Raw genomic sequence first — 26744 nt, 5'->3', positions numbered from 1 at the left:
GTATATATATTTTTTATAATAAACTGAACGGGCATTGGCTCTAGTCACACCTGATGGAAAGTGAAAACAGAGCCTAAGATGATGGAGCTTACCGGCTCAGTAAGTAATAGCCTATTCACTCTTGCTTTAAAGAGACCGAGGTCAAATTTCCCAGGAAACACAGATGACGGAAGCGCATTCCATTCCTTAATCGTCCTTACCAAAAAAGATGAGGCAAATCGTTTTCTGCGGACAAATGGAATATTAACAACGAACGGGTGCATTCGCTCCTCGCGCCTGGACGTCCGGAAAGGGAAAGCTGGGATCAGGTCGTGCAATTCTTTTGCGCACTCCCTAGAAACACCGATAGACATGTAACTTGTCCGCGATGATATGAACAAGACTTTGTAACTTTGATTTGACAGCCATCGCCAAAAAGTATATGAGCCCGGCGCTCTATCGAGTCCAGGGCTGCCAGCTGATACTTGGCGGAACCGTCCCATAGGTTGCAGCAGTATTCCATGCACGAAGGGACCTATGCTTGGTGCCGCCTCACCTTAAATATTAGGACATCAAGTTTCTTGGCAGCAGTCCTGGACTCAATAGTCGACCCGAAATTTAGGTTGGATTATTATTGTTCTAATACAAAGGCCGCAATGAGATCATAGAAATGATCGTATATATGGAACCCTATTTGATAGCAATCCTACAATTATGATCATACACGCCAAATTTGTTAAAATTGTGTGTGGTACTATACAGCACGTCCACGGATGATTTTGTTATTTCTTTTGCGGTACATATTCATGAAAAGAAATGTACTTTTATGTACTTATGTTTTTAAAAAATGTACTCGCACGGTTTTGGCATAGCGACATACAGGTCGTGGTCGTGCTGGGTAGATACTGCCTGGCACGACCACACTATATTTATGGTTAATTTAATGTCAAATGAATACAAAACAAATGTACTCAAATTGTACTATGTACAAGCACATCAAAATGTGACAGTCATACTGCAAAAATCGCTGTCATGATTAAATAAGAGCACCGTGAACAAAGTTTTGTACGGTGCTCTAAAAAGGTGAACCTAAGGGCTGATTTAGACGGCGCGCGAACTCGCATGCGACTTTCATTACATTTTTTTTGATCGGCTGGTTGAAATAACTAAAATCTCATGAGAGTTCGCGCGCGCATAATGGCTAAATGTGGGATCATCAATGTAAAGGGACCTTATTGTCGATGGCGTTTACGCCGCACTGCGACGAGCAGCGTTGTATTTGTATCGGAGCATCGTTTATAATGGCGGAAACGATGCCACCAGCCGATCAAAAAAAATATAATGAAAGTCGCATGCGAGTTCGCGCGCCGTCTAAATCAGCCCTTAGGTTCACCTTTTTTAATCATGACAGCGATTTTTGCAGTATGACTGTCACATTTTGATGTGCTTGTAGATAGTACAATTTGAGTACATTTGTTTTGTATTCATTTGACATTAAATTAACCATAAATATAGTGTGGTCGTGCCAGGCAGTATCTACCCAGCACGACCACGACCTGTATGTCGCTATGCCAAAACCGTGCGAGTACATTTTTTTAAAACATAAGTACATAAAAGTACATTTCTTTTCATGAATATGTACCGCAAAAGAAATAATAAAATCATCCGTGGACGTGCTGTATAGTACCACACAAAATTGTTGTTATTACACCATCATCTGTAAATATGTAGTTAGTTAATAAATTTGTGTGTATGCCTACTAACATTCGTTGAAAGATTAAAATTAAAATGACGAAATTGATCCTTTGTTGGTCTTAAATCAATTTAATTTAATTTTTAATCATAGGGTAATTAAATAACAACAATTTTAACAAATATGGCGTGTATGATCATGATTGTAAAATTGCTTTCAAATAGGATCCCATATTATATTAATATGATCATTTATATGATAGTTTAATTAATTGCCTTGTATTTTTTAGAAATCATAATTGCCCCAATGAGGGTGCCATTGGACGGTCGACGCAGTCTTAACTAATAACATCTTATTGACATACATTCTTACATATCAAACGAGAAAGAATGAACATTTTTTTTAATAGGTAGGTAGGTAGGTAGGTAGATCTTTCTTTGACGTGGCTGCTATAGTCTTCAGGATTTGATTTGCCGTGTGATCATCGCTTTCCGGTTGCAACTTGATGCCATCGAGGAATGTCCATAGTATATATATGAAAAAAAAAATTATAATACCATTCATTGTATGACAATACCTTCTACTACTAGAGGGCATTCCGGGAGTGGGCAGTCAACGTTAAAAAATGTTCAAACGCTGGAAAGTGCAGGGGTCAAAATGTCCATACGGAACCGGCTGTCTATGCAACTAGACGTAACTAGACGGAGCCCCGCTTCGCGGGGCTCCTATTTCTCGGCGGTTTGCCCTTCGGGCATCTGAAGCTACCTAACGAACCTAACCTACCTACTTTTTGCCACATAGACAGCCGGTTCCGTATGGACATTTTGACCCCTGCACTTTCCAGCATTTTAACATTTTTCACGTTGACTGCCCACTCCCGGAACGCTAGAGGGCACCTTTAACCTTCTTTTGGCAGTGATAATAATATATCCTTACAAAAATAGGTTAGGTGTCTAATTGTGTATCAATGATATTTTCAGTGGGTACACTACATAATTCCGAAATATTTTATGCCGAATTTTAAAATATCGAATTTTATTATTCCGATCTTTAAATGCTCGACCCATCAAAATTCCGATTGTCGTAATTACCGAACGATGAAAATCACGAAGTTTTATATTTCCGAATAGTAAAGCCGACGATTTTTTAAATTCCGAACCACATAATTCCGAATATAACAGTTCCGATAGGGAGAAACACCGAATTTAACATTTACGATTTTTGATATCACGAATTCCGAATTGTCATAATTCCGAAATTTTGAATTCCGATTTGACGTGATTCCTATTTTTTACTAGCACTTTTCTAGTAGCAGTTGGTTTCCGTAAAGGTCGCAGTTCTAACTTAAGCCACTTTTCTAGTAGCAGTTGGGTTCTGTGAAGGTCGCAGTTCTAACCTCACCTAACCCACTTTTCAAGTAGAAGCTGGTTTCTGTAAAGATCGCAGTTCTAACCTAACCCACTTTTCTAGTAGCAGTTGGTTTCTGCGAAGGTCGCAGTTCTAACCTAACCTAACCCACTTCGCTAGTAGCAGTTGGTTTCTGTAAAGGTCGCAGTTCTAACCTAACCTACTTTTCTAGTAGCAGTTGGCTTCTGTGAAGGTCGCAGTTCTAACCTAACCTAACCCACTTTCCTAGTAGCACTTGGTTTCTGTAAAGGACGCAGTTCTAACCTAACCTAACCCACTTTTCTGGTAGCAGTTGGTTTCACTGAAGGTCGCAGTTCTAACCTAACCTAACCCATTTTTTTAGTAGGAGTTGGTTTCTGTGAAGGTCGCAGTTCTAACCTACCCTAACCCACTTCGCTAGTAGCAGTTGCTTTCTGTAAAGGTCGCAGTTAACGTAACCTACTTTTCTAGTAGCAGTTGGCTTCTGTGAAGGTCGCAGTTCTAACCTAACCTAACCCATTTTTCTAGTAGGAGTTGGTTTCTGTGAAGGTCGCAGTTCTAACCTAACTTAACCCACTTTTCTAGTAGCAGTTGGTTTCCGTAAAGGTCGCAGTTCTAACTTAAGCCACTTTTCTAGTAGCAGTTGGGTTCTGTGAAGGTTGCAGTTCTAACCTAACCTAACCCACTTTTCAAGTAGAAGTTGGTTTCTGTAAAGATCGCAGTTCTAACCTAACCCACTTTTCTAGTAGCAGTTGGTTTCTGCGAAGGTCGCAGTTCTAACCTAACCTAAACCACTTCGCTAGTAGCAGTTGGTTTCTGTAAAGGTCGCAGTTCTAACCTAACCTAACCCACTTTCCTAGTAGCACTTGGTTTCTGTAAAGGACGCAGTTCTAACCTAACCTAACCCACTTTTCTGGTAGCAGTTGGTTTCTGTGAAGGTCGCAGTTCTAACCTAACCTAACCCATTTTTCTAGTAGGAGTTGGTTTCTGTGAAGGTCGCAGTTCTAACCTAACCTAACCCACTTTTCTAGTAGCAGTGGTTTCCGTAAAGGTCGCAGTTCTAACCTAAGCCACTTTTCTAGTAGCAGTTGGCTTCTGTGAAGGTTGCAGTTCTATCCTAACCCACTTTTCTAGTAGCAGTTGGTTTCTTTAACCCGAAAGGTAGCAGTTCTAGCATGTCCAAATGATTTAAATGCATTTTTTTTTGCAGATCAATTTGAAAAACGGCTGACCATTTAATTACTTTCCTTTTGAAAATCACGAATTTCATTATTCCGAGTTTACAAAAGATCGAATTTCTGAATTCCGAATTATTTTATTTCCGATCGGTCAATGATTTTTCGGAATAGACAAATTCGGAAAAAAAAAATTCGGATTTTTTAATAATCGGAACTTTAAGCTTTCGTTCATATGACAATCGGATTTTAAGTATTCGGAAATAGCGCAGTCGTGATTTTCTTCTTTCGTGGTTTTCAAAGTCGTGATTTCGATATTTCGGACGTATAAAAAATCGTGATTATGAAAATCGAGGTTATGAAAGTCGGAAAAACATATTTCGGAATATTTGGGTGTTCCCATTTTCGGTGGCTCATCTCTGTAGCTTACTGTTATATATATACTAGCTTTTGCCCGCGACTTCGTCAGCGTGGAATTATTAATTTAGGTAGGTAGCTATTATTTTATTCAATCAGTTAAAGGGTGATTTCTTGAATGAAAATAACCCTTTGTCGTTCCCCGGGAGTCAAACTATCTCTATTCTATGGTGTACTTTCGTTTGGGCCAAATACCTTTTGCCAAATTTCACTTCCCAACAAACTTATCGCAATAGTTTCATTTCCCAAAGAAACCTTTAGCAAAGTTACACTTCGCATATAATTTATTTGGTCAAATTATCACTTGGCATGATTTTACTTTGTCAAATGTTGTTAGGACAAAAAATTATTTAGCAAACGATTTTTATTGGCTAATATTATATTCCAAAAAAGCCGTTAAGTGGGTTAGGTTAGGTTTACAGAAACGAAATGCTACTAGAAAAGTGGGTTTGTTTAGGTTCGAACTGCGATCCTCACAGAACCGAACTGCTATCAGAGAAGTGGGTTAGGTTAGGCTAGAACTAAGACCCTTACAGAAACGAAATGCTACTAGAAAAGTGGGTGGTTTTACCTCCTTTTCTACATAGTGCACCATCTACAATAATCTTTCACCGGCCCCCATAGAAATCGGTATTTTTTTTCTTAAAAATTATAATGTTTATGGTTCAACTAATCACATCCGTAGGGGGAAGCGGGGCAGCTTGGTACACCTTTTTTTGAAATCGATTTTAGGCCTCAAAATGAACTCTAAACACTTTGATACATTACATGGGACACTTTGATACATCGTTTTGGGGTACTTTGGCACGTGAATCAAAGTGCCCCGTAAGTGTTTCAAACTGCCCCGCAGAGCACACTTTACAGATCAACTCAGTTAGCTGACCAGTAGTAAACTTTTTAAACATTACAAAACGTCTATTAAGTGCGGTGCTATTAGAACATACTACAGTTATGTCAAAAATGCATTTAATTCGGTCGACCGCGGTGCTCTATTAGCAGAAGTAAAAAAAGAGCTACCAGAACTTTACAAATACATTTGGCAATGCTACGGAGCACCTTCAAAATTACTTTTTGGAAATGATATTATCTTGTCAAGTATGGGCTGCCAACAGGGAGATCCGCTTGGGCCTGCCATTTTTAGTTTGGTCATTCACCCCATCATCTCTAGTCTAAATTCAAAATTCAATTGTTGGTACTTAGATGACGGCTCCCTTGGCGGAGACGCACTAACCGTACTACAAGATATACAATCTATCATAGATAAATTTTCGAAAATCGGGCTTGCATTAAATTTCACTAAATGCGAAATTTTTATTCCAGATCACGTTCCATTGAATACAAAAATAGATATACTAACAAATTTTAACGCAGTTGTTAGAATATTGTTGTTCTATGTACAAATTAATTGTATTACGTATGAAACTGACCTGTTACTCTTTGACGTCCAATGTTGATAATATATTACACTATTTAAACACTTAACACAACATCACGTGAATTTGACAGAATTTGTTATTTATGTGGGTACGATACGAAACCACGGTTGACAAGAGAAACAGTAAGTTAACCTACTATTAAGATTTGTAATCTACTTTGAAGTGATTATATTTTGTATTAATATTACTGATTAATAATTATGTATAACGGAGTTTATTGAAAATATATTCTAATAGTTTTATTCTGCATGATTCGATAAATGGACAAGGTACATGAGAAACTACTTCTGTGACGTCACTTATCGAATGACAAGTGGCATGATCAACCAGTTGCCAGGTAGAAATGGGTATAAAAGGGACCGACCGATCCATTATTGATCATTCTGATTCTGCATTCTGCCTTGCCCTGCAGCACTGAGTTAATCATCGCCAAAGGAATATTGAAAGTTAAGTAAATACTATGTTGGTAATTATTGTAATAATTATGTACCTACTTGATTAATTAGATGGATTAATTAATTAATAATTAATTAAATAATCTCTTACTGAATTATAAACTAATAGTGGTTGTATATATATTAGTTGTTGATGATAAGGTGAATAAATTGTATTATTCAATTTAATAAAACAGTTTTATTTTCAATTACATCTGTTTATTATTTTATTTATCTTGCTTAAAACTTAAATAGTATCCAGTTATTGATTTAGCAGTTTTACATAATTATGAATCAAGGTAAATAAATAACTTCCTGACAAGTTATGCCTTGAAAATAATATTTACTATAAAATTTTGAGTTTTTAATATTTAATATTAAAAAAAAAATTATATTCATTTATCTAACACAGTTTTACCTAATATTTCCGTTTATTCAAAAACATCCCTCACCCTTTTAGGCTCACCAATTTTTGACGAATCAATCGCACCCGTCATTAACTGTAAATTAAATTTATTCAATAATACATCAGACCTCCTATTTAAAATAAATCCCCATATGGCTCTTTTCATCATTCGTTTTTGCTTATTTACACCCAAATTTATGTATTTACTCCGCAGTTGCCCAATTTGGAAATTTCCGTCCATCCTGTCTTCCATAGACTCCTCCCTTCAGGCAAGCCTTTCCAAAACACTGAACATTCATCTCGACAATAGTTCATGGACCCAAGCGGTTCTACCCATAAGGCTGGGTGGACTGGGCGTTCGCACTTCGGCCAGTTTGGCTCTACCCGCGTTCCTGTCCTCAGTATACGGCTCGCTATCTCTCGTCGGTATTATTTTAAACCTTCCTCAGATACCTGACGATGAGATAGCGAATCTAAGTGAGGCCAGGGAGGCCTGGTGTGAGTCGTGTCCGGGTGAGGACATCCCAGTCGCCCGTCACATTCAGCGGGCTTGGGACTCCCCTCCCTTAAAAGCAGCTCATACCACACTTCTTCAGGATAGTCCGGACGACTTCGAACGTGCCCGAATTCTAGCCGTATCAGCCCCCGAGTCGGGCCATTGGCTACGAGCACTCCCTTCCCGTCAAATAGGCACCGTTTTTGACCCAAGTAACTTGAGAATAGCTATATGCTTAAGGCTTGGGTCCAAAATATGTGTTCCTCACACTTGCGCCTGTGGCAAAAACGTCGATCAGCTGGGCCGACATGGCCTTTCGTGCCCCAAAAGCGCCGGCCGCCTATTTCGCCACGGTACCATCAATGATTTGGTCCGTCGGTCGCTTGCCACCGCGTCTGTGCCTGCGATTCTCGAACCCGCGGGCATGGCGAGGGACGATGGCAGGCGCCCCGACGGGGCCACATTGGTGCCGTGGAACTAGGTAGGGCCCTGGTGTGGGACGCAACGTGCGTAGATACCTTCGCACAGTCCCATATCCAGGCGACCCGCACCCAGGCCGGCGGCGCGGCTGACCAGGCCCAGGTTCTCAAGCGCCGCAAATATTCGTCCTTACTTAAGGACTACGAGTTTGCGGCGCTCGCGGTAGAGACACTGGGCCCTTGGTCAGCCGACATGCAGGCCTTTGTGAGGGCCCTGTCGGGGCGGCTGATTGACGCCACAGGGGACCCCAGAGCTGGCGCGTATTTCTCGCAACGAATCGCCCTGGCGGTTCAGCGAGGAAACGCCGCCAGCGTAATGGGTACCATGCCACAGGCGGACCTGCTAGAGGGGGTATTCTTTTTATAATTAGGTTTTTATTTTATAGGTAAGTTTCTTTTATTTTAGTTTTAATTTTAATTTCTTTGTAGTTTTAGTTTGTTTTAATAAGTTATTTTATATTCAATATGTTACATTCGTAAGTTAAAGTTAATTATGTTTCTCATGTTGGTATATAGTTATTTCGGCGTTTTTTTACACGAAGTAAAATAAAAAGTGCTGACAACCAGTTATTAAGCAGGTGCACTAAAACTACAAAAAAATGAAATCAGTGTCAGTTTTTCACAAAAAGCTACTTTGGTTGTTTTAACTTTTCTTTGTAATTTTTTTTTCTCTTTGTACGTTCGCACTATTCAGTAAAAAAAATTTCACAACAAAAAAACTGGCAGGGGCACTTAGATACACTAGAGGGGCACTTTGACATGTTCAAAACTGCCCCAATCTTTATTGTACCAAAGTACCCCAATGGTCAAATAAATGAAAAATAATTTATTAAAAATATATTATTAAGTATTAAGTACTTTAAAATAATAAGCTTACTCTATTACTGAATAAACGTACTAAGCGCTCATTATGATGTTCATCCGGTAAAGTCTAAAATTTCGCACCACAACTCGATAAAAAAATCATAATTTATTTACTATGCGACCGCGGAAACACGTTTTCACGCACTAAGCGGCAACGGCTGGCAGGAGAGATGTGCCGAAGCTGGTACCTCAATCACACATACAAAGCCACGTTTTAGTGTTGCAGAAGGTGAACATAAGTTTTTAGTTAAGGAATTAGTGTGGGTGTTCAAAACTGCCCCTTGTGCCTATCTGCCCCGCTTCCCCCTATGCGTAAAACATAACCAAAATGATAAAAATACCAAGGTCGGGATTAAGTATTTCAAATAAAACAAAAATAAAAATATCTATTGGTATGTAAACTGTATGCCATGCAATGTTATGCTTATTTGACTAAATAATACTTGGTAAAATGAAACTTGTCCAAGTAATTATTTGCTAAACAATAACTTGCCAAAAAAGACTATTGCTAACTGAAAAATTGCGATAAGTTGTTTTGCCAAACATTTTTTTGGGAAATGATAATTTGGGAAACATAGTTTGGGATGTGATACTTTGGGAAACGTTTTTGGCCCATTCGTTAGTAAACCCTATTCTATACCCAACTAAATCGTGCACCAGCGCCGGTACTACACCGCGCGGGCGGGACAGTTCCTATTGACAAAGTTTGATGTGCAGTTGGTGTTAAGTCCCCATACAAAACACCACCCCTTTAAGGGATGATTTCTGGAATAAAAACTATCCTATGTCCTTCCTCGGGACTCAAACAATCTCTATACCAAATTTCAAATAAATCGGTTCAGCGGCTTAAGCGTGAAGAGGTAACAGACAGACAGACAGCCACACTTTCGCCTTTATAATATTAGTATGGATGGATATGCACTAGTTCAAGGACGTGTAAGTAAGGGCCATTTTATTTAAAGTTGTCCCATACACTTTCTTTTTCATATTTGGGATTTTTTATGTTATTTCTACTCAGAATCATGAGCTTTTTTTGATCGTAATTTAATAGGAGAAAAAAAGTGTCCCGAAATTCCCATAAAATTTTCGATCTTTACATTCCGTGACTGCCATACAAAGTCTATGAAAAATGGTACCGGAATGGAAATAAAAACCTTGGCACACTTTTTTTCTTCTATTAGGATAGAAAGAGCTCGTGATTCTGAGTAGAAATAACATAAAATTTCCCATATTAAAAAAAAAGTGTAGGGGACAACTTTAAATAAAATGACCCGTAAGCGATAAGATAGAGATTCCGTGTCGGTAAAAGAGATAGATAGATCGCTGGCTGTTCACATTGCACGAGGACTCTCTTTAAAGTACTATGCCTTATGGGAAACAGTCGAAGAGATAGCTCAGATCCGGAAACCGCTACCAACTTTTAGTATGTTGTTGCGCATGGTATTGGGTCTCCAAAACTGCCGGGAGACAGCGGCGCCGGCCATCTACTTCAGGCCTTCAGCGGAATGATATCATCAAAATGACTCCCGTCTCGTTGCGAATATTGCATATTGCACCCAAACTATGCATGGCACATACACGTGTGGGGTATTAAATGAAAGCTAATGAAATATTCTATACTTCATTTATACAGTGTGTACCAAAATATACAACAGTTTAAGAGCTATTTACAAAATAAACAAAATGAGGTAAAAAAATATTCGATTATTTGGATTTTATAACCAAACCAAAAGTCGGACGTTAAAGAAATGTACCACAACATTAAAGATGACATCTCAAGGCATACACTGATATCAAAAAAATCCAAATTTGACCAAATATGTGGAAATTATGAAATGAAATGTATTATAAGTCACCTAAACATTGTTTGCAGAAAAAAAATGGTTTAAGAGGTATAAACACAGGAATACCATTTTTTATGAAAAAAGTAGGTGTATATCGATTTTATAGCTAAACCACAGAATAAATGTGTCGCTTAACTTCAAACTCGGGTAAATCCATTCGACCCTCTCAGCAAATATCTACCCTATTACCTTTTCTTAATACCAAAATCGCATAATCTGACAGATGGATTTACCCGAGTTTGAACTTAAGCGACTCAAATAATAGTACTATCGTACAGAAAGGAAACTTCCTAGAAAACCGAAGTTTGACAGCGGTTCAGGGTCGAATCATGCTATCCCTTTCTAATATATGGCACTATCTCTTTCTGCTATTTAGGGTTGTCAAAATTCAAGTGATTATCTTATCTGTGGTCGTGCATGCAAAAGGAAGTCAAGTGGTGCCAACCCTAATAATTGCTCGGAGCAATGCTGAGCCGAGTGGAGCCGAGTTTGGCCGAAGTCAGGAGTTTCGCACCCCTGGCTAAACTAAAAACGTTAATAAAATGTTGCGTATAATATTAAAGAAACCAGTTATTCAACTATACATTACAATTTAAATTTTAAATTTCCGATAAAAACTGTGAAAGTTGTAGAAAAAAAACTAAAGCGCGCCAACAATTCTATTATTTTTGTATTTGTACAATTCTATCTTAATGCGCTCTTATTATGCAAAGAATTGTTCTAATTATCGAGTATTAAATGAAAGGACATTACATAAAATACATGAAAACGACATTTTCGACTGGAATCTTAATTTATAAATTGAATTTGCTTCTTAAACAAGCAAACGAACTGTACCTTCCTCCTTTGATAGTTGGTTAAAATGTGGTTTTTGTCACCTGGGCTACAAACACGAATGAATTGACACCTCATTTATTAAATAAGTTCAGTAGTTTCATGTAAACAGTACATGCACGCATAGACAGCAAATTCTGCCGTAGTCGAGCAAAAGATTAAAATTAATTAGACCTTTATTATCATTGCCTGGCACTACAAATATAAACTATAAACTCTGTGCGGAAAGAGAAGAGTCTGACCTGTATGTATTTCAGAGGATCAGAGGGAAAATACTGCCAGCCTTCACAGCCTTGAAGCCCTTGCAACACTCAAGATTCCACTTTTCGAACTACTCGCTACGCTCGTAGTTAAAATTTGCTTCTATAAAAGGCTAATCGAGGCTGAATGAAGTAGATGGTCGGCGCCGCTGTTTCCCGGCAGTTTTCGAGACCCAATGCCATGTCCAACAACATACTAAAAGTTGGTAGCGGTTTCCGAATCTGAACTAAATTCCCATAAGGCAGTGCACTATTACACTCTTTACTCGCAGCGATAAAAGCTGTCAACGATAAAATCGCTCAGCGGTAGGTACTCGCGAAGCGATGTTCGCTTGGCGGTCGGAGAGACCATGCAACTAGAAAAAATAGTCGTATTGTTTTACCACATCTATATCGATATTACTAACGAACCTCTGTAACTCGAAAAAAAGAAACTGTATTTCTACGTTTCTATAATTACCTGCCTAACACGAATTTTTAATGCGTTTTTAAGACGAACAAAAACCTACAAGAACCTCTCTAAGTCGATGCCCTCTATAAGACGAAACCTCGTTAACACGAAGTTTTTGGCGTTTCCCTTGAGATCCGTGCTATCGAGGTTCCATTGTACTTCTATTCTGTGACTAAGGTTACAATTAATACTTAATTCACGAAGGCTGATATTTCCTTGTAGACCTTATTAACCTTAAATACAGTGTTTAAAACGTCAAACTCGTATTCGACCACTCGCTTTATAGCCGGGCGACAAAACTATCAGAAGTAAGTACCAGAACTATACTCGCTTCTCGCTGCTCGCGCGCCAACTCATTTCTTATTTTGTAGCTCCAATCGCTTCTCGCTCATCGTTCTTGGTGAAACCAGTGCCAGTCCATTGAACCTTAAAAAAATATATATTATATTTACATTTATAACAGGAGGTACTATAAATATACAAATTATTTTACACTACTGAAAACTGCAACTAAAACGTTCGATATGTTTCGGAAATGTTTGGGCACAGTCATTTATAAGGTCAAACATGCCTCCCATCACCCATCCAATTAAATGAAATGTTCCGTATGGTGTATGTATAACTGTATACAGGTGTATAAAGACGGGCCAATAACAACTGCTTTGTAGGTATCTATTGTTTTATTTTTGAAGATTCTCTACCTAAACCTACGTAAAATTGACACCAACTACGCCATTTTTGGTACTAGCGTCCCGCCCCGGCTCCGCACGGGTTACACAATACCTTAACAAATTATACACCTAAATCTTCCTCAAGAATCACTCCGTTGATAGGTGAAAACCGCATGAAAATTCGATCCGTAGTTTTTGGGTCTATCGCGAACAGACACACAAACAGACGCGGCGGGGGACTTTGTTTTATAAGGTGGAGTGATTATATACTCGCTGTGGCCAAGGCTTTGCCCGTGTGGAATTTGGTCAATGTCTCTTCCTTCGTCTCTCCCCACCCGGGAGGATATAAATAATAAATAATTAAAAGCCTAAGCCCAAACACCTATTAAATACTTGTCATGGACAAGTTCCCTACACACACAATTAGGTTGCTTTGTTTCATCACAGAGTTCCTATGGCCACCTGCTGTCTCCATCATCAGATCAGTTCGACAGTACCATAATATTATTGTATTGTCATCAGAACTACATACAGCTGCCAATTTTCATGACGCTACGATCCTTGGAAGATGGTTAAATTAGTTACCTTAGATTCCATTACATAGTTAGTTACATACAGGTCGAACTAATAAAAGCTTTTTAAAAAAAATACTATCATCATTCAGGCCTTTAACATCTTGACAGATGATTTATGCAGCGTCTGTAAGCGAGGAACAACGTCTCTCGTGGCTGTATAAGCCAATGCGGGACCGGCATTTGCGACCGCATTTGTGGCAGTTGAAGCTGGGAGCCATGTCGGCATCATCAGGTGGATTGTGCCTCTTTACGCGTTTTCGGGAAATGTTTCATGAAACCATGCTTTGTCGTGGAAAAAATATACTATAAGTACCTGTATATAAAAGATTTGAAAATCTTTGGACATACCTACTGTACAGTAAATAATAATCGTATTTACTTTATTCCTCTTCAACTCGATACCTCCACCCTTTCCCGAGATAAAGGGTCTTGACATACAGACGGACGGACGGACAGACGGACGGATGGACAGACGGAAAGACAGATAGACACACGGACGGACGGACTCACAGACGGACAGACGGACGGACGGAAAACGAATTGATCCTTAAAGAGTCCCGTTTTTTCCTTTTGAGGTACCGGACCCTAAAAAATTACTTCTGCTTATCATAGCACTCTTCCTTTGGACATACTGTATACCTAGTAAATAATAATACTCGTATTTACTTTATTCCTCTTCAACTCGATACCTCCACCCGTTCCCGAGATCAAGGGTCTTGACAGACGGACGGACGGACGGACGGACGGATACACGGATAGACGGACGGAAGACCCACCGACAGGCGGACGGACAACGAAGTGATACCTAAAGGGTCCCGTTTTTTCATATCTGTAGTTAATGCAAATGCTCTATTTGTCAAAGTAAATAAAATCTCTTCACACGATCAGGGTTTTGGGGGACAAAAACATGGAAATAACTTGGGTGCGCATGTTTTGGATAGATAACGAAATCCTAAAATACAGGCGGATAACACAAACAACCTACACCATATCATATTTAAGCAAATACCTTAATTAGTACATCTTATGTTGTTATGTTACTCTTGCGTAGGTATTTATTCATACTTTAGTAGCTTTCTATAAATAAGATCACTATTTTTTCTCTTGACATGTTTATTTTACTATTCGAAAAACATGACAGCGTCAAATATTTAAAAGTCGAAAAAAGTATATAATTATGTACGTAAAAAGGCTTAAGATAATTAAGAAAAAACCGGACAAGTGCGAGTCGGACTCGCCCACCGAGGGTTCCGTACTTTTTAGTATTTCTTGTTATAGCGGCAACAGAAATACATCATCTGTGAAAATTTCAACTGCCTAGCTATCACGGTTCATGAGATACAGCCTGGTGACAGACGGGCGGACGGACGGACAGCGGAGTCTTAGTAAAGGGTCCCGTTTTTACCCTTTGGGTACGGAACCCTAAAAAAAGTAAAACCGACTTCAAGCCTTCATCAGCAGTTCCACTTTATCAAATGGCACTTTGTAACTGTAAATGCTTAGTTATTTAGTTGATGAAAATACAAAACTCGCTGTATGTATGCTTATAAGGTTTGAGGAGTTCCCTCAATCCCTCATGGAACCTATCATCAGACTAAACCTTGATAAAAATGTTCTTTATAAATCTTACGGGCTTAGTAAACTTAACCAAGAGTACAAATCGCCAAAGTGAACTATGCATCGTTAAAGAGTTCCGTTTTAATCATCGTCAGCAGTTCCATTTCGTTAATTGTCACTTTAACTGATATAAATAAAAACTGAATGTAAATACCTACTTGCTTTATTGATGAAAACACAAAAAACGCTATATGTATGCCTATAAGATTCGAAGAGTTCCGTGGATTCCTCATGGATCCCATCATCAGAACTGGGATAAAAACGGGACCAACTTGGAACTATGTATATACTTCCAAACAAAAAACTAATTTTCCAAATCGGTTCACCACCACCAACCGGTTGAACTTGTAACCTAAGTAGAGGTTTACAAAATTAAATATACTTAAGGTCACTGTAGGCAAGACCGGCATATTTTTTTTTCACTTTGGAGTGATCTAGTTTCGTTAATTATTAACCTACATTAACGCTTGTAATCGCATACGATGAAGTATTTAATAACTAGTAGTTCGCCCCGAACTGAGAAATCGCGGTTAACCAAAAATTATATAGCGATTGACTTTGTTGCACCTACTTAGGTACTCGTATAGTGACATAAAATAATAGAAAATAAATGAGGGCGCCAGTTTCTACGTAACTGTCACATTTTTGACGTAAAATGCTTACACATGGCAACAATTTAGTATGGACATTTTTGAGTTCCATTTTATTTAATTTCTACTATTTTATGTCGCACTATAGGCGGCAACTGACAGATTTAAGCAAAGAGTAGTATGTATAATATAAATAGTTGGTCAAGCAGATCTTGTCAGTAGAAAAAGGCGGCAAATTTGAAAAATGTAGGCGCGAAGGGATATCGTCTGATACAAAATTTGAATTTCACGCCTTTTTCTACTGACAAGATTTGCTTGACCATCTATATACAGGGTGACCTTAGCCATTGGACCATGGTATAATAATATACTCCGCCTGGTACTCCATTCCCGTCTTTTTTAGGTCACCTAACTGACACGGGCCTACGTCATCATGCGACAGCGCTATATGATAATATGCGATAGCGCTATATATAGCGGCCATGTTGTTGTGACGTAGGCCCGTGTCACTCTGGGAATGGAAGACCATGTTTTATTAGACTATGCCATTGGACAAACCCTGATATCCCACGTAGGGTTACTTCTCAGAAATGCTCTAACGGTTATTATTATTTTAATCATGGTCTAATAAAACATGGTCTTCTATTCCCAGAGTGACACGGGCCTACGTCACAATAACATTGCCACTTTATTTCAACATAACATGTTACATGGGTACATTATAGCTATGGTTAATAAGTTAAAATATTTCTTTATAATTTTATAATTTTCATTTATAATGTATTTTATCTTAAATTTTACAATAACACGTCAATTTTAATTATTCGTTAGCAATATCTTCCGATTCACGAAAGAAATTTCAGACGTTCGGGTAATTCTGTTTACATTACTGGCAAAACAGGATAGCGCTGTCACATTTGACAATTCGGATCTAGATAACTTCATGCCCTGACCGTCATCCTTGTCGAACGCGTGTTAATTGTTATTAATCATTGGCAGTGCTTTTGGCATTTTTTTTGAATATGTGCGACAATGATGACATTTGTCAAAAGTCAGAATCTTATTAATGTCATAAATAAAAAAGATAATCAAAACGGTCCAAGAAGGTTTTATACTATTTATTACCTCAGGAGCTATTAACACAGAGGTTGCTCCAAAGTAAAAAAATTGTAATTTGTTAATTTATTCGTAACCGCTACACCGATTGTTATGATACTTTGTATACTGGTTCTATATACCCTGATGCATATGTACATTTCGGCTTTGTCCAATGGCTAGGGACACCCTGTATAGGACAAAGAGACCTTCTCGTGGAACTTTTTTGCATCAATTTTGAAGCGCCATCTGTAATTCTTAACCAGAAACATCAACGTCAATATCAGGGGTGAAGGGGCATAAATAGCGTCTAAGGACCTATGTTGCGAACGTAAAAAACTTCGACTTTGAAGAAAGGCTTCAGGATATTTATTAATACACGAAAACAGGTACTTTTAACTTGACTGTTGATGTAAATAAAATACCTATCATACACGGCTGGAATAACACACAATTGACCACGAAACACAATTGAACGCAGCACAGGTTGTGAATCTACCCGCCCTGATTTTTTCTGAATTTTCTGATAATAAAGTTCTCAGCAACTGTGATGGCGTATGAAAACTTTGTTTCTTTTAACATTGTAAAACTGAAAGTATTTTTATTTATATGAATTATGTCGTAGTACAGACTATAAATACGGTGTTATAATATTTTGAGTTTTATTCGACAAAGTTGTTTTTTTGTGACAATTGCCTCCATGGCAAGTATGGCAACGCGATGTTTATTTGTTTGTTTCATGCCCTGGATACAAGACTTTTAAGACGTTCTGACGAAATAAAGTGAAGCCATATTAACAAAAAAAAGTTTAGCGTTAAGTAATATAGATGGCGCTATTTTTTCGAATAAAGGGCTTTGTATACGGCTGTCCCTCCCCTGGACTTAAGTCACCACCATAGAGATAAAAATAAACTGTATCTGTGCTACCCTGAAACATTTCCTGTCAAATGTCAAATACTTATGTTTATTTTATTTTTATCTTGCTAATTATTCCAAACTGGTAAATTTAAAAACGATATTATAAAAGTGTAAACCAAGCACTTTCATTTGATACTAAACTCGACCATGTTTCTTGCAATTAAAATGACCAGAATAGCAAGACCTCTTACAAACAGCTTTTTGGCCTTCTAAGCTCTTCTAGCTCAATAACCCCTTGATCGGGCCTGCTCATAATTTAATGACTAAAATATAATGCCCTCGACTACACGTTTACCTAATTTCATTTAAATTAGAACAAATTTACTTAAGTTATTGAGTATCAAACTATCTTCTGCCAGTTCAGCTTAAAAACATCGAAATGCCAGGACGTGCCCCTAGCCAGCCGCGTGTTCAAAGTCGAATGTAAGTACTTCGCTTCGCTCGCTCGTTCGATTAATAGTTTAGCTTTAGTGACAGATCATTTCAAACACAAATTAAGCAAAAACAATAGTTTTTTTTTTAAATTTGGCGAGTAGACGGACTTCCCGTGCAGTTTAAGGGAAGTCCGTCTAGTAATGATATCAGCCAATCTATGGGTGCGTATATTATGTTCGTAGTCAAATTCCTAAAAGGAACGAATCAAGACAATGAAAAGTGTACTTTAAACTTGTTAATATGGGGTGTAGATTAGAAATAAACACCATTTTTCTAATACAAAGGCAAGTCGCCCATATAGGCCATATACTACGAAAATGGGGTGGTAAACCTTTTTTGGCAAATAATTACACGTAGGTAATTATTTTTTTGATTTCCGAAATAAAGGATCAATAGTCATTTAAACTGAATTTCAATCGTTTCTTTTAATTTACTGAGATCAAAATTTAATAAAGTACCTAACACCATGCGAAAAGGATTCAGGCATCAACTCGTCACACCAAAATTTTGTTATAACTAGTGTCCGACCGAAACATGTTTTTTTGCCGAAACCGAAACCGAAACCGAATGTTCGGCTTTGGTTCTAGTTTCGGCCGAAACCGAAACCGAAACCGAAACTTTTGTAGACTTGTTAAAATCGTTGAAAAAATTTCCTAAAACCGCTTTTACACTCATATTATGGGGTTGTCAACACCCAATGTCCTTGAAATTGATGATACTTAAGCAGTTTTTTAAGAAAATTACTAGAGTTAGACCAAGATAATTCTGCAACGATTTTGATAACACACGCAGTGCAAGTGTTATTTTAAACAACAAAACTTCTATGTAATTATGACGTATAAATAACATTTGCACCAGTTACGCTGCGTATGCTAACATGTAGATACAGGGTCAACCAAGAATGAACCAAAAACGCGAGCGTAGCGAGCGCGAAATTTTTTGTTGACAATATTGAAAGGCCGGGTACCGATCTTAACCTGGGCCTAAAAGTCCGAAGTGCGTCAGTGAGGCGAATTTTCATGCGAAGTCAAAGCCGTGTTTCAGGCTTCAGGATAAGTAGTTGAGCACAGACTCCAACCAATGTCCATTGTATTAAAAAGCGAGACCGCAGGCCGAGCATGGCCCAGCGAGGCCAAAGGCTAAGCTGAAGTAGAGGACATGTGGAACACAAAAAAATGGTAAATCGAGGTAAAAAGTGAGGCTAAGGTCGAGCACTCGTATGAAAAACTGTACTGGGACACTTTTAAGGGTTTTTTCTTCGTTTTAATCAATAGTCGGCTGTTCAGCCTCGCAAAATATTAACTATTGAGAAAATCAACTTCGCGGCACTAGTTGAGCGTAGCCTACTTATTGCCCAACTTTTGGTCTTTGTCTGATTTGAAGTACCATTTCGTAAGTTTCGGCCCGGCCGAAAGGTTCGGCCGTTTTTTGGCCGAAACCGAAACTACAGCCGAAACATGATTTTTTGGCCGAAACTGGCCGAAACCGAAACCGAAACCGAACCTTCGGTCGGACACTAGTTATAACCTGTCACACCGCCAAAAGCGAAATTATTTGTTTCAATTCTTCACAAGTAAATTGAGTTCTCAAAAAAAAGTCACATCATCAGCATCATCACAAAAGCGTCAGCGTCAGTCATTAAGTCACATCATAGTTTTGTAGCTATTGGTCACACGGCAAATCTGTTCCTATTCGTCATCCCGTCAAACAGTTCTAACTGGTCACAAGCAAGACTGAAAGGCCGTCGTGCGCAGTGATCGATTCTAACCTATGCCTAACCAGGCCTATGTTTCAACCCTCCCCAATTTATCGATATCGATAAAATACGCAAGCATGTAGCATACTACACTATTTAAGTCTGTTACAGGGCTCGGAAACCGTTCTCAACGCTCAAACCGGTTTCGTTCATTTGCCCGGGAACGAAATGGATTTCGTTTCCGTTTGCGGTTACCGGTTAAAGAACTGTTCTTTTGAAATAACGGTTTACACCAATTACGCTCTCTTGAGGAACGAAATAAACCGGTTAAATTGAAAACGTCGCAGCAAGATAAAATGAGTATTATTATTTGTCACCGGCAGAATATCAGTGCTTTCCTCGAAAAAGCGAAGCGTATCGCTGCGTAGGAATCCTTTTGCGTCCTGCAGTACGCTGTGTGCGCCGAAATATGTGTTTTTTGTTTATTGTTTTTTTATTACTTTTCTACTTATTAATTAATTAGTGTATGTTTGTTACATGTTTTTCCTGTTTGTTAATAAATAATAGTTTCAGATGTTTTATTTTATAATTTTATTTAATAATTTTTTTTATAGCAGCTTTAGAATGATTATAGAAGAAGGTATTATTAATTATTTATATTATTGATTAAAATCAACCAATTATTTATTTATACAAGAAAACTAATCAGTTTCATATTTGCCACCATCAATTAGCCCATCTGCTTGAAAATTTAAAAAAAAACCGGCCAAGTGCGAGTCAGACTCGCGTTGCAAGGGTTCCGTTCGTACATTAGAAATGTAACATTACACAATTTTTAACAATGTATTTTTTATGTGAAACGTGAGTGAAAAACCCGTAGGGTCGGATCAAAAACGAAGTAATTAAGTCCGACTCCCGCTGGACTGCACATTTCTAATAGATTTTCCTAAGGTATCATAGTGGTTATCCGGGTCAAGGTCCGGGTCCGAGTCCGGGTCCGAGTCCGAGTCCGGGTCCGAGTCCGGGTCCGAGTCCGAGTCCGAGGCCGGGTCCGGGTCCGAGTCCGAGTCCAAGTCCGGGTTCAAGTCCGGGTCCGAGTCCGGTTCCGAATCCGGGTCCGAGTTCGGTTCCGAGTCCGGGTTCGTGTCCGGGTCCGAGTCCGGGTCCGAGTTCGGTTCCGAGTCCGAGTCCGGGTCCGAGTCCGGGTCCGAGTTCGGGTCCGAGTCCGGGTCCGAGTCTGGTTCCGAGCTCGGGTCCGAATCCGGTTCCGGGTCCGTGTCCGGGTCCGAGTCCGGGTCCGAGTCCGGGGTCCGAGTCCGGGTCCGAATCCGGGTCCGAGTCCAGGTCCGGGTCCAGGTCCGAACCGGATCCGGGTATGAGTCCGGTTCTGGTTTCGCGTCCGGGTCGCAGTCCAAGTCAAAATCGAAATTCGAAATCACCAAACGTGAACTATGCGTCGTTAAAGAGTTCTGTTCTAGTCATCATCAGCAGTTCCACTTCATCAAATGCGACAGTTTTTAATGAAAATGCTTGATTTTCTGATGTAAATACAAAAATCTCTATACGCATGCCTTTAAGATTTGAGGAGTTCCCTCGATTCCTCATGGATCCCGTCATCAGAACTCGAGCTTGACAAAAATGTGGCTTAAAAACTTAACTTGCTTAACAAACATAACGAAGACGACAAATCGCCAAACGTGAACTATGCGTCGTTGAAGAGTTCCGTTCTGATCATCATCAGCAGTTCCACTTCATCAAATGTCACTTTTTTGGATGTATATGCTTAATTTGTTGATAAAAACCCAAAAATCACTATATGTATGCCCTTAAGATTTGAGGAGTTCCCTCGATTCCTCATGGATCCCATCATCAGAACTGGGTTTTGACAAAAACGGGACCAATCTGTATGCATATACGTACAATCATAAAAGAATTTTCAAAATCGGTCCAGTAATTAAGTAATGACACTAATGACGGAGATATGGAGTAACAAACATAAAAAAAAACATACAATCGAATTGATAACCTCCTCCTTTGGGATTTGGAACTCGGTTAAAAAGGATTAACAAAATTCAAAATGAATATCTATAGACAATAAATAATTTGCACGCCAGCGTGTCAGCATTGTTTGCTTAATTACGTCGTAACATTTAATATTCTTTTTAATTTGCATACAAAATGCAAGGAGGAGAGGAGGAGAAGCTGCTAATACAATTCAGAGCGTTATATCCTTTCAGACTAGGATTATCAAAAAAATGTGTACCCACTTATTTTACTTACAGTTGTCAGAATCGAAATTATCGGTCTCTTCTTCATTGAAAAATGGTTGACTGTCCGGAATATATTTACAACTTTGTGAATCCATTTTAAATGTAACAAAACACCACCAACACCAACAGTCAAAACTCACACGCCCAAAAAGTATAAATAAGAAAAACCGGGCAAGTGCGAGTCGGACTCGCGCACCAATGGTTCCGTACCATAATGCAAAAAAAAAACGGAAAAAAAATGCAAAAAAAAACGGTCACCCATCCAAGTACTGACCACGCCCGACGTTGCTTAACTTTGGTCAAAAATCACGTTTGTTGTATGGGAGCCCCATTTAAATCTTTATTTTATTCTGTTTTTAGTATTTGTTGTTATAGCGGCAACAGAAATACATCATCTGTGAAAATTTCAACTGTCTAGCTATCACGGTTCGTGAGATACAGCCTGGTGACAGACAGACGGACGGACGGACGGACAGCGAAGTCTTAGTAATAGTTTTACCCTTTGGGTACGGAACCCTAAAAATAAACAATTCAGTCAGCAAGCAGCACCGTCAAGTCAACATCGAGATCGAGTACTTAGAGTGGGTAGCCGGATAATGTATTAATATCTTCGAGCAACACGGAAGGGAGGCGGCATTCGCACTATTTCCCCTCTGCCGAGGTACAAGATTAGCGCGTCAATCTAATCTAGCGCGGGTAATAAAACTAGTTGCACTTGGATTTTTCACTAGACCGAGTCCAGACGCGCGCGTGAACACTGCTGCACAAAAATGCCTGTTTGCTCGGTTTTTTGTTATAAAAAGAGGTCGGGGACATCAAATTTACAAAAAGAAAGTGTTACATTTCACATGTAATATTTTTTTTTACATATCATACGTTTAATTACATTCAAACACAATTATTATATTTTAGTCTCATGTAATTGTTGGATTTATCGATTTTGCTCGCTCAGTACAAATTGCGGATCGGTCGAGCGACAAATCCGACTTCTCATCTCAGCTCAGAATACAATAACATACTTCAACGAAAATTTGTTAGTGTGCGTGTTGTGACACTTGTCACTCGTCCGTACACAAAAAGAGATCGAGGTTTGCAAGATTTGTCTTTGACGTGTGTCATTTCCTATGTATTTGTGTCGTCATTACAGATTGGATTTTGTATGTAAGTGTGTGAGAAGTGCGACTGTGTGCACCTTTCCCCCCGCGAAAAATGGCAGAAAGATTTGTACGGTGAGATATCGCTTGGGCCCCTCCCTTCCGATGTGTCGGAAGCCGGTGTTGCTCGAAGATTAATATTGTAGACGGCTGAGATTAACCGGTATTATATCGTTCCTCGAGAACGAAAACATTTGGTTCTCTCAACTAACCGGTTAGAAGAGAGAACTAAATTTTAAAGTTCGCGTTCCATCAATTAACCGGTTTATTAATGAACGAAATAATATAACGGTTTATGAACGATATTAACCGGTATATCAATACCGGTTCCGAGCCCTGGACTCTGTTATGTTGGTACTATTGTTCTTTGACAGTTCTTTGTCGTACATGTTGGTATGGTTGGAGAACCAAACTCACACACAGACTGACAAAAACTGATTCCAGTCGCTAGTATGGAAGTCCCGTCTCTTAAAACGTAGTGATTAGGTATCTCTTTGATGTTGCCGGGCTTGCCTTGTAGCCGGACTTGCCCACAGTGACCTTACCTTCATTATCTTATAGTTTTGAGTAAAATTGCTGTGACATATGGACAGACAGACAGATGCATGACGAAACTGTTAGTGTTCCGTTTTTGCCATTATTGCTACGGAACCCTAAACTTACAGTGCTTAGTAAATTTCAACTACCTATTATCGACAAACAAAATATTTTTCCCAATAAGTATGTAGTTTATTTTTTGTAACTGTTAGACAATTAGTGTAATGAGCTTAATAGTTAATATTTACTTACTCATTTTTTTTACTTTGAGAGTGCACCACCGACATTCTTAGTGGTGAACGTATTCGCTGTGGCCGAAAACGTGTTTGTAGATGATTGATTATCTTAAATCGCTACTTTAAAATTTTGTTACATTCCCACAGCCATCGGAAATTTCTTCTCTTTTATTTAAACTTTCGATTTTCACGCGTTCCTGAAACTGAAAAAATCTGTACACATGAACACTGAAGAACGTGGGATTGATGGAAGAAAATAATGCCAAAACCTGACAAGCTGAAATCTAAATTTGTACAATGTAGCAAAATGCATTGGGCACTACAGTTTGTTGATGGCTAACTACCTATATTCCATAATATAAATATCCAGAGAGGAAAATGGGGACTACGTTTGTATGGAGAACCGGTCATCCCCTTTCCTCTTAATAACTTAATATGCTTCGGCACATGATTACACATATTTATATATGTAGGTACGTGCATTGTATTTCCATATCTTCCAAGCGGAAAGCCAGACGGTGCTTGCTGGATATTGGTTTCTGAAATCTTCGAAAGAGTCTTGGGTCATATGGAAATAAAGCTCATTGTATAATATTCTCCTTTTTCTGAACGTGTCCACCAAAGTGGATGTTCGTCCCATTACCTAGAGCATTACCAGAAGCATATAGGTATAAAGGCCAGCGCAAACCGGCGGAGCGCAGCGCAGATCACCGAGGAGGATTTACGCCGCGCAGCGCACACCGGCGAGGTGAAATCCCCCGCGATATCGCGAGCGCGCACAGCCCAAGCGCTGGCGGCCGGCGCACCAGAGAGCACTTTGGCGCAGGCCGGGAAATGCCGCGGCATGCCGCCGCGTGTACTCTATCACAAGGGATTAGTGACTAGTTTGCACGAGTTCTCCCCCGTCGTTCCGGCGCTACTCCGGCGCACGCCGCGGGAGGCCTCGGCGCATGCCGGGGGATGCCGCGGCATGCCGGCGCCTACCGCCGTGGTATCCTCTAACGTGCTCCTCGATGCCACGGAGTAACAATCCTCCGTGATGCTCCGAAGTCGGTCTCAAAGCATTTAAATTCATACCTGAAGGTAATTGAAATAGGGAAGAAAATACATTGATAATTTTATTTTAAAGTGATCTGCGCTGCGCTCCGCCGGTTTGCGCAGGCCTTAAGGCGCTTTGACAGCTCCTCATAGAGGCAACGCGTGCTAGGCCGCCACGCCAGGGGCCTAGCACGCGTTGCCTCTACGGGCCCCCACGTTTCAAGCCGAGTGAATTATGTACTTACCTATTTTACCTTAACTTTGTTCACCTGTGTATCCTTTCCAAGATAATCATCTTTTTTAAGATGTAACCCGTATAATTGGTATATCATTTTAATTCTATAATAAATGATGCTTTATATATTCAGCATTTTTTTCTTGGATATTAAATTCTTTACTTCGATTGACGTGTTTATTATTTTCGTTACTATGACAGCGTTAATATTTAAAAAAATAAAAATTATAACGTGAAGGTTGAGTACGCAGGTGATGGTACAGCAATGGTACAGTGACATTATAACTCACACAAGCAAGAACCACCAACGACGATTTAAATTGATTTAAATGAATATCAAAAACATTTAAATACTAACTTTTTGGCGTTTATCGTGCGTACTTCGTCTTTGCGGAAAAAATACCACAAACAATGGGCCTACCGTGAAACACGAAATTCCAAATTTTGTTAACTGCCTCTCTATCACTCTTGCATATCCGAGCGATAGAGTGGCAGATAACGAAATTTCGATTTTCGGGTTTCGCCGCAAGCCCTCTGTAAACAAACCGCCTTGATCCATCAATGTTATATAGTTGGTCAAACCAATTTATCAGTCAGTAAGAACCGGGAAAACTATAGTCGTCCTTTTCTTTTGGATGCTAGTACTAGTGTAATGTGTAAGACAAAGATAGTACCTATGATTGTCTCTGTATACGATTGAAATGAGACAGTCCTTTGAAAAAACTATATTTATTCGGAACATCTGTGAAAACTTGATTACTTGGGTCTTTAGGTTTGATTGTTACAAACAGACAACGGGACAGGTGAAAGTGAAACTACATAAAAACTTGTAAAAATGTGGCTTTTGGTTCAATTTAGTCCAATTTCTATTGGAATTTCAGATGAAAACGTCCTTATTGCACTTGAAGCATAAAGACGTGCCCTTATTTTATGGAAAGCCACAAATAACAACCAATTCGAGCCTTCTAGGTGGCAAAATACGAGTAGGTTAAATACACGAGTCTAATCAAATAAGGATTTAACTATTTAGCCAAATATTCTTTATTGTGTTATCCCGGCATAATTGCCACGGTTCATGAGAGAGAGCCTGGGGTCTACTTGACAACTAATCCCAATAATGGGCGTAGGCACCAGTTTTTACGAAAGCGACTGCCTTCTGACCTTCCAACCCAGAGAGTAAACTAGGCCTTATTGAGATCTAGGCTTTATTGTGCCAAAGTTACCTACTCGTAAGTCTCGTAACACAAACAATAAGTTTCACAGAACAAAATTACTTACATATAGGTACCTAAACAAGTAAACATATTACTTTTCTAATAAAAGGACTGAAGTGTAGTGCTGCGAAGAAACGGTATTTTAATGATATATGGATATACATGGTAAAATAAGTAGGCATGGAATCCTCCATTTTGCGTGGTCTGACGCACCTGGCCGGTGTTTCCCGATTTTCTGTCAATGTCTGTGAAGACCTTTCTTCACAAAATACCTAAAATGAATAATAAGTAAAGTTTTAAATTAATCTA

At 39.1% G+C, this 26744-nt stretch overlaps 1 long non-coding RNA gene across 3 annotated transcripts; it reads right to left on the bottom strand.

Moving 5' to 3' along the window:
* Positions 1–25382, bottom strand: LOC134797928 (uncharacterized). Of its 3 annotated transcripts, none has more exons than XR_010145134.1 (5): positions 25232–25382; positions 23965–24151; positions 12471–12580; positions 2045–2173; positions 1–225 (listed from the first exon to the last, which is right to left on the bottom strand). It is a non-coding gene; the product is annotated as an uncharacterized LOC134797928 (long non-coding RNA). The 3 variants fall into 3 exon arrangements; XR_010145135.1 differs by having other exon boundaries at positions 23965–24145; XR_010145136.1 differs by lacking the exons at positions 1–225; positions 2045–2173 and adding an exon at positions 226–333.
* Positions 25383–26744: the final 1362 nt, after the last annotated feature.

This window comes from Cydia splendana, chromosome 16, assembly GCF_910591565.1.
Source record: "Cydia splendana chromosome 16, ilCydSple1.2, whole genome shotgun sequence".
In the NCBI taxonomy this organism is placed as follows: domain Eukaryota; kingdom Metazoa; phylum Arthropoda; class Insecta; order Lepidoptera; family Tortricidae; genus Cydia; species Cydia splendana.
This window is presented reverse-complemented; position numbering and strand designations above follow the sequence as displayed.